This window comes from Dasypus novemcinctus, chromosome 2 (assembly GCF_030445035.2).
Source record: "Dasypus novemcinctus isolate mDasNov1 chromosome 2, mDasNov1.1.hap2, whole genome shotgun sequence".
NCBI classification, from domain to species: Eukaryota; Metazoa; Chordata; class Mammalia; order Cingulata; family Dasypodidae; genus Dasypus; species Dasypus novemcinctus.
Window position 1 is genome coordinate 170,527,828 of NC_080674.1, and position 22,298 is coordinate 170,550,125.

At 38.0% G+C, this 22,298-nt stretch overlaps 1 protein-coding gene across 4 annotated transcripts in view; it reads right to left on the reverse strand.

Annotated features, from left to right (window-relative positions):
• C1QTNF2 (C1q and TNF related 2) overlaps nt 1-20,587 on the reverse strand; it is a 67,419-nt gene extending 46,832 nt beyond the window's left edge. The window contains exons 1-3 of one of the 4 annotated variants that reach the window (XR_011647011.1): nt 20,082-20,587; nt 19,159-19,233; nt 14,699-18,023 (exon numbers count right to left, since the gene is read on the reverse strand). The gene's annotated coding sequence lies outside the window, so the exon portion shown is untranslated. Of the gene's footprint in view, nt 1-14,698; nt 18,024-19,158; nt 19,234-20,081 lie in introns of those variants that run through there. The other 3 variants (XR_011647012.1, XR_011647013.1, XM_071210920.1) reach the window with 3 other exon arrangements.
• Between the last annotated feature and the right edge of the window lie 1,711 nt (nt 20,588-22,298).

Genomic DNA, 22,298 nt, shown 5'->3' on the forward strand with positions numbered 1-22,298 from the left:
TATATTCTTTGGAGAAATATCTACTCAGATCCTCTGCCCACATTTAATTGGGTTATTTGGCTCTTAATTGCCAAAATGTAAGATCTATTGTATATTCTAGATACTAGTCCCTTATCATATATATGATTTACAAATATTGGTAGTTATCTTTTCACTTTCTGGATAGTGTCCTTTGAAGCACAAAAGTTTTAAATTTTGAGTAAGTCCAGTGTATCTTTTTTTGGGAAGGGGGGTTGCTTGTGCCTTTGGTGTCATACTTAAACCACTGCCTAATCCAAGGTCACAAAGATTTATGTCCATAGTTTCTTCTAAGATTTTTATAGTTTTAATGCTTATATTTAAGTTTTTAAATTCATTTTGAATTAACCTTTTGTGTATGGTGTGGGACAGGAGTACAACTTCATTCTTTTACATGTGGATATTCAGTTGCCCCAGCATCATTTATTGAAAAGATTGTTCTTTTCCCATTGAATGGTTTTGGCACCCTTATAAAAATCAATTGACCATGAAGGCATGAGTTTCTAAGCTTTTAGCTCTATCTCACTATTCTTATGCCAGCACCCCCAGTCATGATTATTGTAATGCTGTATTAAGTCTTAAAATTGGGGAGTATGAATCTTCCAATTTTATTCTTCTTTTTCAAAATTGTTTTGGCTATTCAATTCTGCTGCAATTCCCTATGAATTTTAGGATCAATTTCTCCATTTCTGAACAAAAGGCAGCTGAAATTTTGAAAGAGATTGCACCAAACCTGTAGATAAATCTGTGGAGTACTGCCATCTTCACAATATTAAATGTTCCAATCTATAAATGTGGGATTTTTTTCCATTTATTTAGGTCTTTAATTTCTTTCAGCGATGTTTAGAGTTTTCAGTGCACAAGTCTTGCACTTCTTTTATTAAATTTATTCCTAGTTATTTTATACTTTTTAATCTATTTTAAATGGATTTTCTTAATTTTATTCTCCAATTTTCATTGCTGGTATATAGAAATAGTTATTTTTGTATCTTGCTCTTACACTTTGCAACCCTGAAGAACTGATTACTCTAATAGTTGTTTACTTTTTATTTTTATTATTTTTTAATGGGTTCCTTCAGATTTTCTATATACCAGAACCTCTCGTTTGGGTATAAATAGCTTTACTTCTTCCTTTCCAATCTGGATGCCTTTTATTTCTTTTTCCACCTAATTGCCCTGGCTAGACCTCCAATACAATGATAAAAAGAAATGGTGAGGGCATTGTGGTCTTTTCTTGATCTTAGGGGGGAAAGCTCTCAGTCTTTCATCATTAAATGTTAGCTGTGGGCTTTTTGGAGATGTCTCTAATTAGGATGAGGAAGTTCCATTTGTTTTTAGTTTGTTGAGTGTTTTTATCATGAAAAGGTATTGTATTTGTAAAATACTTTTTACTAAAATGATCATGTGGGTTTTTAAAAAATCTTTTTTAAAAAAAAAATTTCTGATCATGTGGTTTTTTACCTTAATTCTATTAGTATGGTGCATCACATTGGTTGATTTTCATATGTGGAATTAACCATGCTTTCCTGAGATAAATTCCACTTAATAGTTACATACTATATTTTTTATATGTTACCAGATTTGGCTTGCTAGTATTTTGTTGAGGATTTTCTAACCATATTAAAAGTGATATTTTTCTGTAGTTTTCTTGTGACATTTGTCTGGCTTTAGTGTCAAAGAATGATTTGGGAAGTGTTCTCTCTTCTTCTATTTTTGGAAAAATTTGTGAAGGATTGGTGTTAATTCAGCTTTAAGCATTTAGTAGAAGTCACGAGATGGCAATGAAGCCAATGGAGCCAATGCAGCCTTTTAGTCCTGAGATGTTCTTTGTTCTTTGTGGGAAGGTTTTTTTTTTTTTTTTTAATTACTGACACAATCTGTTTACTTGTTATAGGTCTATACAGATTTTTTACTTTTTTTTTTTTTCCAGGCGGGTTGGCTCTCCTTGCAGGGCACACTCCTTGAATGTGGGGCTCCCCTACTCAGGGGACACCCCTGTGTGGCATGGTACTCCTTGTGTGCGGCAGCACTGTGCATGGGCCAGCTCACCACACAGGCCAGGAGGCCTTGGGTTTGAACCCTGGACGTCCTATATGGTAGGCAGATGCTCTATCAGTTGAGTCACATCCACTTCCCTCTACATCTTCTTGAGTCAATTTTAGTTGTGTCTTTCTAGAAAATTTTCATCTAGGTTATCTAATTCGTTGGCATATAATTGTTCACAATATTCCCTTATATTATTTCTGTAAGGTCAGTAATGTTCTCTTTTTAAAAATTTTATTAAAAACTAATAAAAAATTTTTACTTGGTCAGGCTAGCTAAAGTTTTGTTAATTTTATTATCTTCTCAAATAAACAACTTTTGGTTTGTTGATTTTCTCTATTATTTTTCTATTCTCTATTTCATTTATTTCAGTTCTAATCTTTATAATTGCCTTCTGTCTGCTTTCTTTGTGTTTAGTTTGTCCTTTTTCTATTTTCTTAATGTGGAAGGTTAGGTTATTGAGTTAATGTCTGTGTATATAGCTATTAAAATTCCATCTGAATACCACTCCTGTTGCATTCCTTAAGTTTAATATGTTTGATATGTTCGTTTACATTCACTTTCAAGTATTTTCTAATTTTCCTTGTGATTTCTTCTTTGATCCATTGGTTATTTACGAGTGTGTTATCATTTTATACAAGGGTTATTGTTGGTGGTTAATTTCACAAGTTAGTCTTTAGGCAACAAAATGATCAGTGGGTTTGCAACTAAATTGAGAAGTGATTAACATGGCCCAGAGATGGATACTATAGTTCTCTCTCAGAGATGGTACAATCCTTTTTTTTTTTTTTTTTTGAGGTATCAGGGATTGAACCCAGGACCTTTTACATGGGAAGCAGGCACTCAACTACTGAACTACATCTGCTCCCCAATGAGAATTGGGTTTTTCGTTTGCTTGCTTGTTTGTTTTTAGGAGGCATCAGGGACTGAACCTGGGTCCTCATACATGGGGAGAAGGTGCTCAACCATTTGAACATCTTCTCCCCTGTACAATACTTTTGAGACTTTGTGTTCCCTCATTCTGGTGACTGGTAAGTGCATCTTTATTTGTACAAAGGATAGTTGCATCTTGACAGTTGTGTTTATTGTATAGAAATTCAAATACATATAGAAGGATATGAACGGATACTAAATAATCAAAGTGGTGCAATGTGCTGGTTATTAAGCTCTTGTCTTCAGCTTTCAACCCAAACTTCTGACCTTTTATACTCTGGCTGGGATCCCACAAATTACATTTCTTTATCATCTGGATTCTATTAGGCTTTGCAAATAAGGAGTGTAAGAGAGAGAGAGGAAGTCTGGAGGAGGAGCAAGGGACTTACTTCTTCCTTCTTTGTCTCCTATTACTCTCAGTATCACCTCTGCAATGGTCTTCACACTTGCATTGGCAGTTCCAGCAGCAGTAACTGGTTCAAGTTTTCAGTTTTTTTTCACACTCCCAGTGTGAAAGCCTCATTGTGCCCTCTCAGAAATGGCAGCACCAGCTGGTTGACATCCATTCTTCAGACTTCAGAGAAACTAAGACAATATTACCAGTCAAGCAGGGGTCAATCTGCAGTTGAGCCCACTTACAAAAGGACTCATACAATAATCCCAACTTCTTTCCTCGGTCCTCCAGCTCTAGAGATGGTGGCTGTATTTACTATCTCTGTGATACATCAATATTCCCTTGTGCCTTTTCATTCTCCAATAACTGGTTAACAGTTCTTTATAATATATTCTATTTGTTAAAAAAAAAACTGATATTGTTTCTGTGTCGACTGGACCCTGCCTGATACACAGATACATATACGTTCATATAGATAGCTATGGCAAAATATTAACAATTATTGAATCTAGAAAATAGGCATATGGGTGCTCACTGTACTATTCTTCCAACTTGTTGGTATGTTGAAATCCTTCATAATAAAAACTTGGGGATAAGCATCTCATGAAAATATGGGTAAATTATCAGGTCCAGAATAAAAAGACAAACCTAATAAAGGATGAAAATGTCTAACTTATAGGTTAGGGCTTATGTTAGTATTAGTAAATATAAAGAGTAATTGTGATGTCCAGAAACCAAGCTGTTTACAATTCTATTTTCTCTTTATATCTAGGAAAAGTCTTTATACTGATGTCAGCACCATCAGAATTCCAAAATCAATCAAATAAATATGGCCTCTCTGGAGTAAAAGTTAAAAGGCTCCCTAGTGGAAACCTTTTCCAACAGTTCCATCTTATAGGGGAGAAAACTTAGGGCAGGACTGGTAAGAGCTGTTCAAAAACCACATAATAAAATTGACAAAAATTGCTCAAACAACTGAGCTCCTACCTACCAAATGGAAGGTCCCAGGTTCAGTTCCCGGTGCCTCATGGAAAAGATGAAGCAAGACAGCAAGATGGCGAACAGGCAGGCACAGAGAGCTGATGCAACAAGGAAACACAAAGGGGAAAAACAATGAGAGACACAACAAAGCAGGGTTTAAGTGATTGAGCGCTTCTCTCCCACATGGGAAGTCCCAGGTTCAGTTCCTGGTGCCTCCTAAAGAGAAGACAAGACACAGCAAATGGACACAGAGAGCAGACAGCGAACCAAACAATGGGGGTGATGGGATAAATAAATAAAAAATAAAAATCTTTAAAAAATTAATGAAGTCAGAACTTAAGATTTTTTTTTTTAAGTTCTCAAACATAACTTTAATTCCGAAGCAGGATTTTAGGAAGTTTCAAAGATAGATTTTCATTTTCTAAGATGTGTCAATCAAATCATTAATGACATTTTTATGCCAAAATTTTACAGTGAAGCAAATAATCAGGATTTCTTAATTTTCTAAAACATTAAAATTTAAAAAAAACGAATTCCCCCTTGTTGCTCCCTCATTTCACCCCTATGGCATCTATAAGACCCCTGCTCCAGCCTTTGCAGTCTTTGCATTTGGAAATATGCTGTGGCCTCTCTCTTTGGTGCTAGTGCTGCTGGATAAGGAGAATCAGCCCAGTCTTAAAGAAAACATCTATAATCCCTGTGCACTCATGCAAATGACAAGAGACAGACTTTCCAAAGTGTGTGGTTCCTGGCAGCCTTGGAGCCCTAAGGCAAAGTCATTTGGTCACCTTATTTATGGAGCCTCCTCCTATCCATTCTTTTTTATCTCCACTCCCAGCCTACATAAGGTTTGGATTTTTTTCTTCATTCATTTTTTTTTTATTTGAATGAACACTCTCCCTTCCCCATTCCCCCCAGTAACCTCTAACCTGCTTTCTTTTTTTAAAATTTTTATTTATTTCTCTCCTCTTCCCTGCCCTCTCCCCGCCAGTTGTCTGTTCTATGTGTCCATTTGCTGTGTGTTCTGTGTCCACTTATATCTTTGTCAGCGGCACTGGGAATCTGTCTCTTTTTTTTGTTGCATCATCTTGCTGTGTCAGCACTCCGTGTGTGAGGTGCCACTCCTGGGCAGGCTGCACTTTTTTTGTGCTGGGCGGCTCTCCTTACAGGGCACATTCCTTGCGCATGGGGCTCCCCTACACATGGGACACCCCTGCGTGGCACGGCACTCCTTGCACACATCAGCACTGCGCATGGGCCAGCTCATCACACGGGTCAGGAGGCCCTGGGTTTGAACCCTGGACCTCCCATGTGGTAGGCAGACGGTCTATCCATTGAGCCAAATCCGCTTCCTCTAATCTGCTTTCTATACCTTTCAATTTACTATTTTTCGTCATCTCTTATAAGTGACATATAACTTTCATCCTCATGTATCTTACTTATTTCACTGAGAAAAATGTTTTCAAGGTTCTTCCAAGTTGCAGCATGTCTGCAACTTCATTCATTCTTATGGATGAATAATATTCCACTGTGTGTATGTACCACATTTTGTTTATCTATTCATTTGCTGGTGGACACTTTGGTTGTTTCCACCTTTTCGCTATTGTGAATAATTCTGCTATAAACATTGGTATACAAATATCTGTTTGTAAGCCTGTTTTCAATCACTTTGAGTATACATACCTAAAAGTGGAGTCGGTGGGTAATACAGTAACTCAGTATCTACCCTTTGGAGGCCCTGTCATATTGCTTTCCACAGTGGCTGTACCATTTTACATTCCCACAATGGATTAGAATTCCACTTTCTCTGCATCTTCTTCAACAGTTTTTTCTTTCTCTTCTCCTCCCCCACAGTTTTGTTGTTGTTGTTTTTGCTGTGTCCATTTGCTGTGTGGTCTTCTATATCTATTTCTCTTTTTTTGTCTTCTCTTCTTGTCTTTCCCCTCTAGGAATCACCAGGATTAGATCCTGGGGGTCTCTGTGTGGAGAGAGATTCCCTGTCAATCGCACCACTTCAGTTCCTAGTCTCTGCTGGCACTTCACCTCAACTCTCCCCTTCATCTCTCTTTTGTTGCGTCATCATCTTGCTGTATGACTCACTTGCGCAGGTGCTGGCTCACCTGTGGGCACTCAGCTCTCCACACAGGCACTGGCTCACTATGCAGGCATGCTTTCTCTTCTTCTTTTTCACCAGGAGGCCCCAGGGATCAAACCTAGGTCCTCCTATATGGTAGGCAGAGGCCCTATCACTTAAGCCACATCTGCTTCACTCAACATTTATTTTCCATTTTAAAAATAATAGCCATCCTTGTGGGTAGAAAGTAGTAGCTCATTGTGGTTTTGATTTGCATTTTTTTAATGGCTAATGTTGAGCATCTTTTCATGTGTTCATTTGCCATTTATATATCTTTTTTTGAAGAAATGTCTACTCAATGTCCATTTCTTATTCTTAATAATTATGATTGGAAATCAAATATGTAAAGCAGGTCTCTTGTTTGCATGTGACAAGAAACAAATAGGCTTAAGCAAGGAGAATTTTTAGATTGTGTGACTGAAAGGATAAAATGTATGACTGCACTTAGGTGTTGAAGCCACGCCATGAAGAAACTCTCTCTTTCCTTGGCTTTGTCTCTCGTTTTCACAGGTTGCACCTTCTCTGTACAAGGCAGTTGTACAGAGTTGGTCATTGAAAGCTCCAGACTCACATCCTGCAAATGTAGCATCTTTACCAGGAAAAGTACTGGGGCTGACCCTACTTAGCCAGGATGGGGCCATATAACTGCCAGAAGGGGAAGATTAGTCTCTCGAAGGAAAAAATCTAAATGCTATTATTAAAAGAAGTGAGGGAGTGGATGTGGCTCAAGTGGTTGAACACCTGCTTCCCACATATGAGGTCCTGGGTTTGATCTCTGGTACTGCCTAAAAAAACAAACAAAAGAAATGAAAAAGCAAAGTATCATTGGGGAGTTGATAGCTCAGTGGTTGAGTGCCTGCTTCCCATGTATGAGATCCTGAGTTCAATCCCCAGTACCTCCAAAAAAAAAAAGAAAAAAAAGAAAGACTGATTGAACAAGCAGGCCAAAACAAAAGATAAATCTGCTAGACCTCTTGATTCTTGCACCTGAGGGCTAAAGAATTCACAAAGCTATTAAGTAGTTGAGGCAGGGATTTAGAGCAAAACTGTCAGCAGAAGAAAATCTCAAGTCACTCATTTTAAAAATTTATTTATTTCTCTCCCCCTTGTTGTTTTTGTGCTGTCTGCTCTCTGTGTCCATTCACTGCATGTTCTACTGTGTCTGCTTTTCTCCACTCCAGGCAGCACCAGGAACTGATCCTGGGACCTTCCAGAGTGGGAGAGAGGTGCTCAATCTCTTGCACCACCTCAGCTCCCTTCTCAGGTCACTCTTTATTTTAATAAAATCAAGTACAAAATGCAATGAATTAGACAGTTATAGAGCCTTTCAAATTAATGTAGATTGATGAAAGCTTAAAATTTGAGTTTTTCATATTCTTGCTATTAAAGCAAAGCTTATAATATTTTTATATAATTTAGTCCTGATTAAAATCTGTAGTCGTTTGATATGGTTATGAATTCCAAAAAGAGATATTGGATTATGTTTGTAATCTGGTCTATTACTGGGCATAATTGAGTTATGATTAGGGCTTTGATTGGGCCATGTCATGAGGGAGCTGAGTCCCCACCCCTTGGTGGGTGGGAACTCACAGATAAAAGGCATGGCAAAGGACAGAGTTGGAGCTTTTGATGCAAGGGTTTTTGATGTTGGAGTTTGATGCTGAAGCCTTAAGCTGAAGCCATGGGAAGTAAGCTCACAGAGGAAACAAGCAAGCCCCAGAAAGAGACGAAGACTGAGCCCAGGAAGAAGCAAGCCCTGGGAAGAAAAGAACCTTGAACCCAAAGAGAAGCAAGAGCCTGGAAAGGAGGAACCTAGGAAGCTTGTACCCTCACAGACGTCAGCAGCCATCTTGCTGCAACACATGAAAATAGATATTGGTGAGGGAAGTAACCTATGCTTATGGCCTAGTATCAGTAAGCTCCTATGTCAAATAAATACCCTTTATAAAACCAACCAATTTCTGGTGTTTTGCATCAGCACCCCTTTTGCTGACTAATATATTCTACTATATACTCTATATGATAAATATGATCTCTGATAAGAATTAACCAAATCAATCTATCTCAGAAAGCTAGAAACTGGACAATGGGCTTACAGGAAATGGGGGGGGGGGGAGGTTGTGAGCTGATACCTACACAGGCAAAATCTACAATAAAGTGGAGGTTAAGTAGTTGTGCAATGAAGGGATAAGACAGGGGCATAGGGATACTATTGGGTGGGGCTTTGCAGGTTTGAGGGGGGTTCGGGTTGGGAGGATGGGTTAGATGGTCCATGGAATTGGGGGGAGGGTTTGCGGGGAGCAGGTGAACATGGGACATAGTAAGGTACATGGTTGAAACTATAATGTTGAGAAAACTCTTTAGAAAATATAATAAGGAAGGGTTACTTGTTTAATGTGTTTGATGGGCCATCTGGCACAGGGTGCAGCTGGGGCAGGCTTCTAGGGAGTGTATGAGTGCTTATCTTGTTACAGTGTATTATATTTGCAGGTGGAGACACATACAATGAACGGGAAAGTGTTGTGCCCCCATCCCGGGGAGGCCTGATGTTCTCAAACAGAGGAGAGGGTGTCTCTCAAGAGCATGGGTGGCTCCCAGTGGGGGAGGACAGACTAGAGTGTCAAGCCCTCAGCATTGTTGTAAGTATCTATGAATCTTGTCCTTTAAGCAGTGAAGATTGATTGTCACTGTGGGCCCTGAGGGAAGGGGGAGAGAGGAAAAGGATAGAAGAGGGGGTATCAGGGGGATAATGGAAGTGTTCCACAAGATCGTGCAATGATGGATTTAAGCCAGGTTAAATTTCACCAAAAATTTATAAAACTGTATAGTGTGAAATGTAAACCATAATGTAATAAAAAACTTAGAAAAGTGTATAGTCTAAAATATAAAACATAATGTAAGACATAATGGAACCATGGTTAGTAGCTATGTTTCTTTTTCTTTTTTTTTTAAAGATTTGTTTATTTCTCTCCCCTTCCCCCCTACCCTGGTTGTCTGTTCTCTGTGTCTATTTGCTGCATCTTCTTTGTCTGCTTCTGTTGTTGTCAGCAGCATGGGAATGTGTTTCTTTTTGTTGTGTCATCTTGTTGGGTCAGCTCTCCGTGTGTGTGGCACCATTCTTGGGCAGGCTGAACTTTCCTTCGCGCTGGGCGGCTCTCCTTATGGGGCGCACTCCTTGTGCGTGGGGCTTCCCTAAGCGGGGGGCACCACTGTGTGGCATGGCACTCCTTGTGCGCATCAGCATTGCGCATGGGCCAGCTCCACACGGGTCAAGGAGGCCCGGGGTTTGAACCACAGACTTCCCATGTGGTAGATGGACTCCCTAACCACTGGGCCAAGTCCGCTTCCCAGTAGCTATGTTTCAATATCTGTACATCAGTTGTAGCAAATATAACATCCACATGTAAAAAGATCATTGCTGGCGAAGAGGGAAAGGGTTTTATGTCAGGTATATGGGAGTCCCCTATATTGTATGTGACTTTACTGTGATCTAAAACTTTTTAGAAACTTTTTAAAAATTAAAAAAAAAAAAAAGGATGTAGACACTGGGGAAGGAATGGAAGAGACTACTACTGTGCATGCAAGGCAATACCTATTGCTGTGATGAAAGACAAAACATCAAAAAGCTTTGTTATTTTCCATTTTTTAATACCCCAATTCATTTTTCACTTTAGCTTTTCTACATTATTATGTATTCTACTTCTAATCATTAAAACTGTCAATGCTACTTCATTTTCCTACTAATTGAATTTGGCAATATATTAGGCTTCATTTTTGAAGAAGTTTTGGATCACAGAAGGGTTTGACTATGGCAGGGGAGGATCACTGGTGTGGGGTGTCATTGACGGGTTGGAGGGAGTTCTCCAAGGCATGCATATAGGGTATATAGATATTTTTGGATGCTCGTTGGGTATTGTCATAGTGGATGGAGTTACACATGACAACTGAGGGAGTGCTGAGCTCCCATCTTGGGGAGCTCTGTCGCATTTCCAAATGGAACAGCAACAATCCCCCAAGTGTAAGGGCAAAGACCAGTGAAGAAAGATGGTTCAATGATGGGTCCTTGATATTGATGACTATTCTTAGGAGCCTGTGTGCTTGAAATTTCATCTAGGCCTAGAGCTGCAGGTGCGTAAGAGTTACCTCCTGAGAACCTCCATGTTTCTCAAATGCAGCCACTCTCTAAGTCAAACTTAGCATGTAAATGCATTACATTCCCCCAAGCGTGGGACATGACTCCCAGGGATGAGCCTCCCTGGTGCCAAGTGATTACTACCATCACCACCTGGTGATGCAACTAGAGAAAGACCTCGAATAAAAGGGGGAAATGGTAAAGACAAATGAGTTTATATGGCTGAGACTTTAAAACAAGTTGGGAGGTCATCAGAGGGGTCACACTTACGCATGTCTCAGGAGGATCCCAGAGATAGCCAAAGTAGATACAACCCCAGGACCTGGTGCTCCTGAAGGCTACAGAGACACCCAAGTCCTACAGTCATGGCAGATGAATCTGGAGTTCTTTGCCTTGCCAGTGGGCCCTACTTTGGAATTTGTGTTCCTGAGTGTGATGGAGTTGGACTCAGGTGTGACCCTTCTACACATGCCCCTTCTGTCACTTTTACTAAACCTCTGACTGGCGATAGGGTTCGTGTATACTCAGGAGACTTGAATCTCTGGACTGTCCATGTGCCAGTTGGGCCCCGAGCCTCAGCAGAGTTGCAACACCAACTCTCCAGTTTGTTGGACTCACCCAGGTCTGCAGACAGGAAGGTGAGAATGGTCAATCACCACACCAGGGAACCAAGAGTGTCTACAACTGCAAGCAGGAGAATCACATCCATCAGCCATGTGAGATCTAAGCCTCTTATCAATTTAGAGGTGGAATGGACATTGCCATCCCAGGGTTCCCAGGATGGAGGAAAATAATATAGATTGGAGTGGACTTGCTGGTATTCTACCATGGAACTGTTGTGACTCTAGCAATGGAAGAAATTGTAGCATTGCTGTGGAGGCGGTGGCCATGGGAGTTGCTGAGGGCAGGGAGAGGGACGAAGAGGTGTGATATGGGGCATTTTCGGGATTTGGAGTTGTCCTGAATGATACTGTGGGGACAAGACAGATGCAGGACATTGTATATCCTGCCATAACCCACTGGATGGACTGGGGGAGAGTGTGAACTACAATGTAAACTATGGTCCATGTGGTGTGGCAGTGTTCCAGGGTGTATTCACCAAATGCAATGAATGGGCCTTACTGATGAAAGGGGATGTTGATATGGGAGGAGCAGGGGTGGGGAATGGGGTATATGGGAACCTCATATTTTTTAATGTAACATTTTGTGTGATCTATTTATCTTTAAAAAAAGAAGACAATAAAAAAACTTGCTCAAAAAAAGAAAAACAGTTGATATGCCAGAAATCCCCATTCAAGTCAGTTTTACAGAAAAAACAAAACAAAGCAAAACCCCAAAACTATCTTTTTCCCCACTGGTTTTTTGAAATGTAGTGGTGACTGCTGCACCAGTTTTTTCCACCAGTTTTGGGTCAGCAGAGGCTCAGGTGCAGCATTTAAAATTTGAGCTAATAATACCTTTACTAGAGATATTCAAAACCAGATATTATTAATATCTGGCAAAATCTTTAACACAAGTAAGTTTGCTTTTAGCTAATCCTGCACAGAGTGTGACATCTGCTGGTCATAAAGATAACATCTTTATCCAGTTTTTAATCCTTTTTGCAATTTATCAATAACCTTAATTACATAGTAAAAACAAAATTTTTTCTCCTCCTTGGGAAGAAAAAAACCAATACATATGACTTATATGTGCCAATATATGAACCATTGTGGGAGACTTTTTGAACTAAAATAAAAATCTAGTTTCTTCATTTCAGCAGACATTGCTGTCTCTTTCATCTGATGGGTTTGGGGGAGTGTTGTAGAGTTTGAAAAAGCATTAAAAAGTTTAGGGGAGGATGGAGCCTGGATTAAGTGGGTCTGAGTGAAATTCCCAGAGGGCTGCGAGTGATCCACTGCTCAGCGCTGTCATGAAGAGGATTGTCTGTGGTAGTTCACAAGAGAGGCTAAGAATATTGTACACAAAGATCCTTGATGTTCTTCAGCAAATCCCTAAAAATGCAGCATATAGAAAGTATACAGAAAAAAGGAAAAAGAAAAAAAAAAGGAAAGTATACAAAGCAGATTACAAATAAGAAGCTGGGTATTGTAAATTTGGAACCAGATGCTAAGAAATTAGAAGACCAATTTCAGAGTGGTCAAATAGAAGAGATAATTCTTCAGGCTGAAAGTGAACTAAATCTGGCAAGAAAAATGATACAGTGGAAACCATGGGAGCCTTTAGTGGAAGAACCTCCCACTTATCAATAGAAATGGCTAATATAATAATCATTAAATGACTTTGGTGTGATGGAAAAATGATATAATTAAATATTCTGGTATATTATTAAAAATGTTTCTCTATTACTGACATCTTAGAATCAAGAAAATTGATTTAGAATATATTTAGGCGACTTATTAAAATTAGTGATTACTTCTCAGTTAAAATAAGGACTGTGAATCAATTTTTAATTTGGAAAGCATTCACTTGAAATAAACTATTTCAAATACGAAGAAAAAACCCTCTAGGGGAGTAGATGTGGCTCAAGCAGTTGAATACCTGCCTCCCACACGGGAGGTGCTGGGTCCAGTTCTTGGTGTATCCTCAAGAAGACCAACAATGAGCAAAAACAAGTAGACAATGAGCAAACAAGCAGACAACAAGCAAAAACAGAGCAGAGAGTGGATATGGCTCAAGCAGCTGAACACCCACCTCCCACACGGGCAAACAGATGAGGAAGCCATCTGTGGAAGGGGACTATTTGCCATTTCCTTTAGAAATGTCCTTTGGGTTTTTATTTCAGAGCAGAAATTGATGAATTTAGTCAAACAGAATTCTAGACTTAATAAAAGACTTGCTTTTGAAGGTCATTTGCTTCTGGCATTTCATCCTAGTTCTGTTATTACATTATTAGGTTCCAGGCTTTATACATGCCATTGTTCCCATCCCTGTTTTTTTCCTATCTTTTTATTTGGCTACAAATTAAACTTCATACATACTTATCCAGGTTTACTCTGTATTAACTTTAGGAAACTTCCCTATTACTCTTGATGTTTGCCACAATAGGAAGAATCAGTACTTAAATTTTGTAACTACTCTTTTAAATAAAAAAAAAGGCATGTATTTATATTTACTAATAAAAGCATTTTGATGGAATAGTGATAAAGCTGAATTTTGTGCATAAAATATAAAAAGTACTCCAGTGGGATCTAAATCTTGGCATTAGGGTTCCATTTCCCTTCAGGTTGCTTTCAATTTTCACTACTATAGAAATGCTGTAATTATTTATCCTATAAATAAAACTGGACATTCCTGATTCTTTCCACGTGATAAATTTCTAAAGGGATAAATCCTCAAAGGACTAGGAATAACCAATAGAAGAGCTAAAATTAGTGCTATAATAATAATTTAAAAAAAGGAAGAGCAATAGGAAAGGAGATGGATGTGTTGTAGATAAAGCCTTGTCTACTATCTAAAAAAATCAATGTAAAACGTCTAAAGCTGATAAATCAAGACTGTGGGTTTTTATTATAGAGCTCTGTAAATTTTTTCATGTGTGAACATGCAGAATTTGATAAAACATTGTAATTTTGGAATGTTTATTTAAATTAAAAGTGTGTGTATATATATATACACATAGTGTGTGTGTATCAAACTATTATCCAGACAACAATGCATTAATTTAGATTCCCATGGGGAACTTTTGGATGACCCTGAATTATTCCAGGGATTTCATGTCAATTTACTTATCATTACTCCAGTGATTTCATGTCAATTTAATTATGGTCTTTCCAAAAGTTTTGAAGTATCTTAGAAAAATACATATACATATAGTATGAGATGTAAAATAAGTGAGGAAATTGAGGTAAAGGGAAAATAGGTGTAGGTAAAATGAAATGAGGCCTGAGGACCAAAGGATCCATTGGGATCACCTAAGATGCCAGATAAGAATGATGATCCTTAACCTTATTCCAGACCCACTAAATCAGAATCTCTAGGGAAACCTCTGGGATCTCCTTTTCAGCAGGGTTGATGTTTTGGAGTCCTGAAGTAATTTAAAAAGAAGACAAAGAATGGCTAATAGGATATCAAGGAATTTATTAACATCATGGAATTTAGACAATGGGAATCAGGGGAATGGACATTGCAAGAGTAATCCAAAGAGTACATTTAAGTAGAAATTTTATATAAGCCAGAATCATCCCATTCCCACTACAGTATTTCACAATCCTCTTCTGACTTCATTAACCTCCCTATAACAATCCTCAGAGATGGAAGCATTTGGTCTGTCATTTTTTTCCTTTTGACTTTTACTCTTAACTTGAAGATGCCTCCTCTGGGAGGTTGTCTCTTTTGTCTTGGCTCAATTCTTAACCTATTGTACCATTTAGCTGGATGTCTTCAATGTCTTTTTTATGTGTGACATCAATAGGTTAAACAGATACTTAGAATTAGAAATATTCTATGTATCAACTAGGCAGTGGTATTTAACCTTTCTTACTGCTTGTGTTCTTATTCTCAAAACATATTTTTACAATGCCTCATTAAAAGTTGAAGTTGCTTAATTTTTTAAAACTTAGGATTCAGCATACCATAAATATAAAAGTGAAAGAATTACAGCTTAATTTTACAATGTTATTAAGAATATTTAAAAATTATACATTAAAAAGTATGTCAGCTTACAGAGATTTTTGCTGTAGCTTTTGTTCAATGATATCTGAGAAACGAGGAACTTTTTTTGAAATAGCCACACGAATGTCATCACTTACATTAAAGCAGCTCCTGGACTTTGCCTTAAAATGTAAAAGTGATGAAAATCCCAATTCACAAAGGTATGTTGTTGCAAATGGCACAAGGATTTCTAGAGCTGTCTTTGCTAAGTTTGGAAACACTATGAATTGAGCACACCAGAAATCCTCAAGCTTCATTGTCTCAAATTCCATTAGGATTTGGCCACTAGCTCGTAATTCAGCAAGATCATTTTTCATTAAATAACCATCATCGACGAAATCCAGGTTAAAAAGAAATGGATCCAGTATCCATTTACTTGCCTCATCAAGATCTCCAACAGAAAAATATCCATGGAAGAAGTTGCTCAACTGTTGTAGATGCAGTGTTATTTCGGCTGCAATGTGTACATCTTCATTACCTGACACAACTATTTCTTCAAGAAAAGGAAAGTTGGTAAAATTTCTTTTCTCAATTCGCTTTAGCCAAAATGGAAACTTCCTAACAAAAGCAGATAACTTCTCTCGAGCCGACACTGTGTTCATCCCAGTCCTCTGCATAGATGCACTAAGTTCGTTTAGGTGTTTGAATAAATCTGCGAGGTATGCTAAGTGAATTTTAAACTCTTCATTTTCAAAGCCATCTACTAAGTTACTACTTTGGTGGTGAAGAAACTGATTTATTTCTTCATACATTTCAAAAATATGAGTAAGTATTTGGCCTCGGGAAAGCCACCTCATTTCAGTATGGAAAAGGAGAACACTGTACTCTATACCAATTTCTTCAAAAAAAGCCTGAAAGAGGCGATGATTTGGAGCTCGCCCTTTGATGAAATTTATTACCCTCACCACAGTAAAAAGAGCATCCTTCAGTTTTGAAGGCAATGTCTTTGTAACAAGTGCATGAGGGTTCAACATACAATGTGTGATCACAATATGTGGCACCTCTTTCTTTACATGGGCAACAAATTCTGAATTTTCTCCTAGCATAGAAGAGGCACCATCAGTACAAATGGAGCCACATACATCAAGTGCTATTTTATGCTTCAAAAAGAAGTCTCTGAAGAGATTGAACACATCTATTCCTTTCATGGTTACCTGCAATGGTTCACAGAATAGGAATTCTTCTATGATTTCTTTTTCTTTTATATATCGTACAAATGCCATTAGCTGATTGCAGTCATCCATGTCAGTTGTCTCAGCAAGCTGCATACCCACTTTAAGAGGACTGGCTTTGATATCTTCCAGAACTTGCTGTAAGATATCCTGGCTCATTTCATCAATTCTAGAATGGATTACATCATCTGATAAGGGAACCTGCTGAAGCTTCTTTTGTGCATCTGGTCCCAAAACTATCTGTGCTATTTCCAATGCACAAGGTTTCACTAATTTTTCAGCTATTGTATGAGGATTCTTCTCCTTGGCACATAAATATGCAAACTGATAAGATGCTTGTAATAAGGCATCCTCATGAGATGCAACTCCAAATGCTTTCAAGGTTTCACTCTGATCAGATGGTGCTGGCATATGCTTCACGCTATTGAGATCATGCCCACCTACACCACCATGTTGTCTGTTAAAATGATCAGACAGCTTTGATGGTCTGAGATCAGAGTTTGAAAATACTGAGTTACATAATACACATTGTGGGCGCTGAGTTCCATCAATTTCTGTCATACATGTGAACCAGTAACGAACATAGTCATCATCCCATTTGCGTTTCTTGGACATGGCACACAAAAATTATCAGGTAGTACTCCAGAGATGCCGCAGAATTGTGCTTTGGAAGTAAAATATAACCCACATATTAAAAATCAGTGACTAACTAAATTAAAGCCTTATCACATGCCATCCTGTCACCCAAGTATATGTCAAAAAATACCCTGCAACATGTCAGTTTAAAGTAAGCCGTAACACCATGACAGTCTAATTGAAAACATCGAATTTCCTGGAATAAATGATTTGCCAGCAAGTTACACATGGGAGGTGTGGGCTTAGGCAAGTTTTGACGTAAGTCCTCTATTGGTGGGTTGCACAGTTATGGCTTGTTTTCAATGGTGCATTTTCCAAACAAGTCTGGCACATTTTGTATCCCCAGAAAGAGTATTTCACTACCACTCTCCCCTTCCAACCTGCCCTAAGGATCTTAACTCCCAGTTAAGATCCACTGAATAAAGATGGTGAATATTCTATGGAAGGATAGATTATGTCATGGTGGCTAGTTCTTTTTAATAGGTAAGAATTAAATGGTATGTAAAACTATTTAATTCTTGAACAGCTTTGACTCCACTTAAGTTGAGAATTCCAAATAGGTCTTTAAGTTTGATTAAGTCACTCTTGACAGCAGTAGATTATAAATTTGCCTCAGAGCTTCCTTGTTGCTAGAATAAATTATAGCACAACATCAGTTCATGATTCATACTGTCCATATAATGAAAGCAAAATAAGTTAAGCAGGAGAAACACAACTATTCTTGTTACTAATCTTCAAAAAAATTTCTCTTTTACAAAGACATTCTTAACTACAGTAAAGATGCTTTTTCACATAACTATTCCTTAATAAAAGCAGTCAAGAAAGAAGCCAAAACAATGAAATGGCAGTTGTCAGTCCTCTTAAGGTTTGGCTTAACCCAAGGACAGGACGGAGATGGCAGTGGTTCTCCAGATTCTGATTCCCCACCTGTAGAGTAGGGTCCCAAAATATATATTATAAATAAGCATTTTAATAATTCTCATGACTAGTAACTAGAACAGTGATCCTTAACTACAGATTCCCATTGCCATTACTGGAAATTTTTTTTGAAAAGATACATGTCTCAGTACTACCTCAGAACTAATAAATCACCCTATTCAGAAGTAAGACAAAAGAATAAAATATAAAGTTGTCCAGGTGATTCTGATAATTTCATTTAGAGGAATGAAAACATATCCTTGAGGCTAATCCCTTCTGTGCAGAAATTCTACACTGCCACAAGAACAGTCCAAATGCTTTAACAGACTTTTAAGTTTGTGAGTTGATGACAATCTGCTATGAAAGTTGATGGATCTAAAAAGAAAGCCACACCTTTTTCTATTTTACTCCCTCGTTAGCTAAGGTCTGACCACATATTTGGCAGGCTCAAATATACCTTAGAAACAATTCTATTGCCAAGATAAATAAGTGATCCTTATAGTTTCCCAAGCTCTATGCCATAGAATGTAGCTGAAATAATTTAACAGGGACGAATTTGAAGACAAATACTTAATTTGGACATTAAAAAAAATAATAATGTAAGCTGTAAACATTACTTTAAAAACTAGCTTTCTAGATGATCTGCCAAGATAAACTATTTTTATAGAATCTACTTTGATGTAATTAATAAGTTGACCTGCTTATGGTTGTTTGCAATGAGCCAGTAAAATACTGGAAGATATCTGCCAATTGATAAAGATGATTTGAAGTTTAAATCAGAGTTCATCTTAAGGATTATTTTATCAAGTAATGAGGGTATAGGGCCAATTTGTGATTAGAATCACTCCAAATTGATGACAATACAATTATGACATCAGCATAAAAATGTTTATCTTTCTGTATTCTGTTATGTATATTTACTTAGTATATTTTTTTGGGAAGAGGTGAAGAAAAAAGCTTTCATTAGAAATCACTACAGGATATGTTGAAAGTTGATTCCTATCCACTCTCTACTTAATCTATAATATGGATCTATTAGTTTTGAACCAAAATTTTTTTAGAAAAATCCATTTACAGTCTTCTCTATCCCCCTCAAGAAAGGAATGGGGGCAAGAATCTTCAAGATCCTCAAAGAGGAACTTACCTCACAAGTGGTTTTCTTGTTTTAGAAACTCACAATTTCACATGCTCTTTTGTGGTATTTAGCAATCACAATATCCTAGAAATGTAAACAATAAAAAAAAAACAATCATATTAAGGAATTATTGTTAGTTTAGATGGGTGTGATAATGGTATTGTGGTTGTGTTTTAAAAAAAAAAGTCCTTATAGGACCTTTTAAAATAAATTGGATAGAGACCTAATTATTTACAAGTGAAATAAGATGTCTGGGATTTCCTTTGAAATACACACATCAGTGCACACACACATACACAAAGTGGGGTGGAAATAAATGCAATAAGATTGGCCTTGAAATTAACTATTGAAACTGGATGAGGGTTACACATCATTACACTATTCTGACTATTTATAGGAACTTTTTGAACTACTTCTATGATAAAAAGAAAAATAAAAAGCTGAAGAAAATTTGTTTTCAGAACGGTTCTTTCGGAACATGTCTTGGATGCTGAAATTAAAGATCTGATATAACAAAATGTTTTTGGAAATGTATGAACGGTAGATAAGAAAACGTATCACAACTGAGAGAATAATCAATTAGTAAAAAGTGAACATTCACATAATAGAAATATTTAGGGAATGCTAAAATTTATTTCAACAGTAACGACACCAAAGTGCAGATGTAAACCTAAAATTCCACAACAAACACAACTCAACATGTATCTAAGCACTGCCTATACATGGAATGGACGGGTGTTTGGAGAGGCGGAGAATTTAATCATTGCATTTTACAGTTAAAATCAATTACTAGGAAAAAAAAGAAACGGGAATGTAGTCGTTGAGCATGCATTCCAGAGTCCAACACCTGGGATCTTCTTGGGCTCTCCTTTACAGGTTGTGAGCACTTTCCAAGCCTCAATTCCTCAAGTAGGAATGATAATAGTACCTACCTTATAGGGCTGTTTTGAGGTTTAATTATGAGAATGCATGTAAAGAACACAGAACTCTTAACTGCTAGCAAGTGTTGATGGCATTTTTAAGGCAGCGGAGCGTTTTAGAGCTGGCCTGGGCTAGCTTGGCTAAGGGTGCCAGCGGTGAGGAAGAAGAGCTCCGCTCAGTCTCCACCCGCCCGTCTCGGAGCCTGAGCCGCAGGCCCAGGAGATGCTTTGGCTCCTTTTAGGCGCTGGGACCAAGAGTCAGACGAGCCTGTCTGAGGCTTCAGTTCCGCTCTCGGTTCGCGCTGAGACCCAGCCTCTAGCGCGTCGGAACCTCTATGCCGCGGTTCCTCAGGTTCGACCCCCAAATACGAATCTGTGCGGAGCCAAGCCAGCACAAGGTTCCTCCACAGCTTTCCGCTCAGCCTGCCCCAGCTTCCATCCGGGTTCTTCTGGCTGCTTCCCGCCGGCAGGCAGGGCGAGGTTTTTCCTCGCACGCAGGCGCACAAACAACCCAGGGTAGGGGCCGGCTAGGTTGAGTATGGAGCATGCGTGCTGATCTTCTCCAGTTTTGTTTTGTTTTTTTTTTAACTTGTGTATGTGGTGTTGGACATTTTTCAGTTTGTGACTTCTGGAAGAGACGAGTCATAAAATCTCTGGAATGGAGATCATTGGAAATTAAGCTTTACATAGTTTCAGGTTTTGACCTTGGAGGTTACAAAGCTCCAATAATTACTGTGATCCCTGTAGAACAAAGAGGATTAAGTGGAAGCTCATTGTACTTCCGAATTAAACATTCAAGCAAATGGGGCAGACTTTAAATTCCACTGATATGCTCAAAATGAAGGATGAGCTTCTGGAGCTTGTGTTCTTTTGCCCTTGCAGATCACACCCTCCCCTCACAAAAATTAGAGCATATGGGTGAATTTCCTAAGAATTATCCATTCCGGCAAAATATTTTAAATTGTATTTTAAAAATTCTTTTTAACAACAGGAATTTAAAGAAATAAACCCATAGTAGAAAGGTATTAGGGAAAAATCCCAAAGTAGAAAGTAGAAAACAGACTGATGAAAGAAATAGATTCAAAGTCCTATTTCTGGAGTATTAATTTTTTCCCTCCAGAATTCTTGCAGACTTAATGGAATGAGATGACTCATTATTGTATAGGTAAGTTCTTACTAGAAGCAAACCTCAAGGCTGGTGGGGGTGGGGTAGGGGATCGGTGTCAAAGAATCTGGGTCAGATGCCTCATTTTCAGATATTGAGAGAGAAACCTGGTAAAGATTTAGGGCCTGCTTAAGGGTTCTGTCTACAGAAGAAACTACCAAAAAACTAACCACCCTGGTCCATAAACCAGGGCCTTAAATACTAGAAAGGGGCTTCATGTCCTTACGCCATGACTTTTAGCTGTTAATAGTTTTGAGCAAGCTATTTGGACTCATTAAGTCTTTCTGCTTTTGACAAAATAGGAGTATCATCTATCACTCACCCCTTTGAAGTTCTCAAAAGAGGAATAACACTTGAAATTTACAGTACTTGGTTCCAGCACATAAACAGCATAATTAATGTGATAAACAGCAATAATTAATGTGATAAAATCAAAGCTCCTATCTAAGTAATGTTCTAGATGTTATTCTAAAATGAAACATAAATAAGACACGATTTTGGGTATTATACAACTTTCCAAAATTAGAGTAAATCAGTCCTCACAGAAGAGGAGCAGGAAGGTTAGGTGGCATGTTTTTTGTTAAAGGATTCTGGAATTACCTAATACATATTCAAGCTAACCCATGCTTCCTGTCAATCCTATGATTCAATCTCCCTACAAATACTTGAAAAAAGGCTACAAACCACTCAAAGTATTATCAGATGTATACCTTTCCTAATAAAAAGATAAATAAAATACAAAAGATACCAATGTCAGACTTAATGTTAAATCATCCTGTCCATATTAACGTAGGAATATGAAAACATAAAATTTTTTACTTTCTTAAAGGAGGTAAGATTTAGGTCCATTTACATTGCTGTTTTACTTTGAAGCTAGTCTGAATATAGATACCATATATATCCATAGTATTGGAAAATTTGATTCCGTTAGAAACAACTTTAATATAAGTCTATTGACATGGCAACAGGATCAGTTACTCTTCTACAAGTACCATTTCTGAGATGCCAATTTAATGCAGAAGTTTTTGGTAGCTTAGAAAAGTGAGTTGTTAAAAGTCAATACA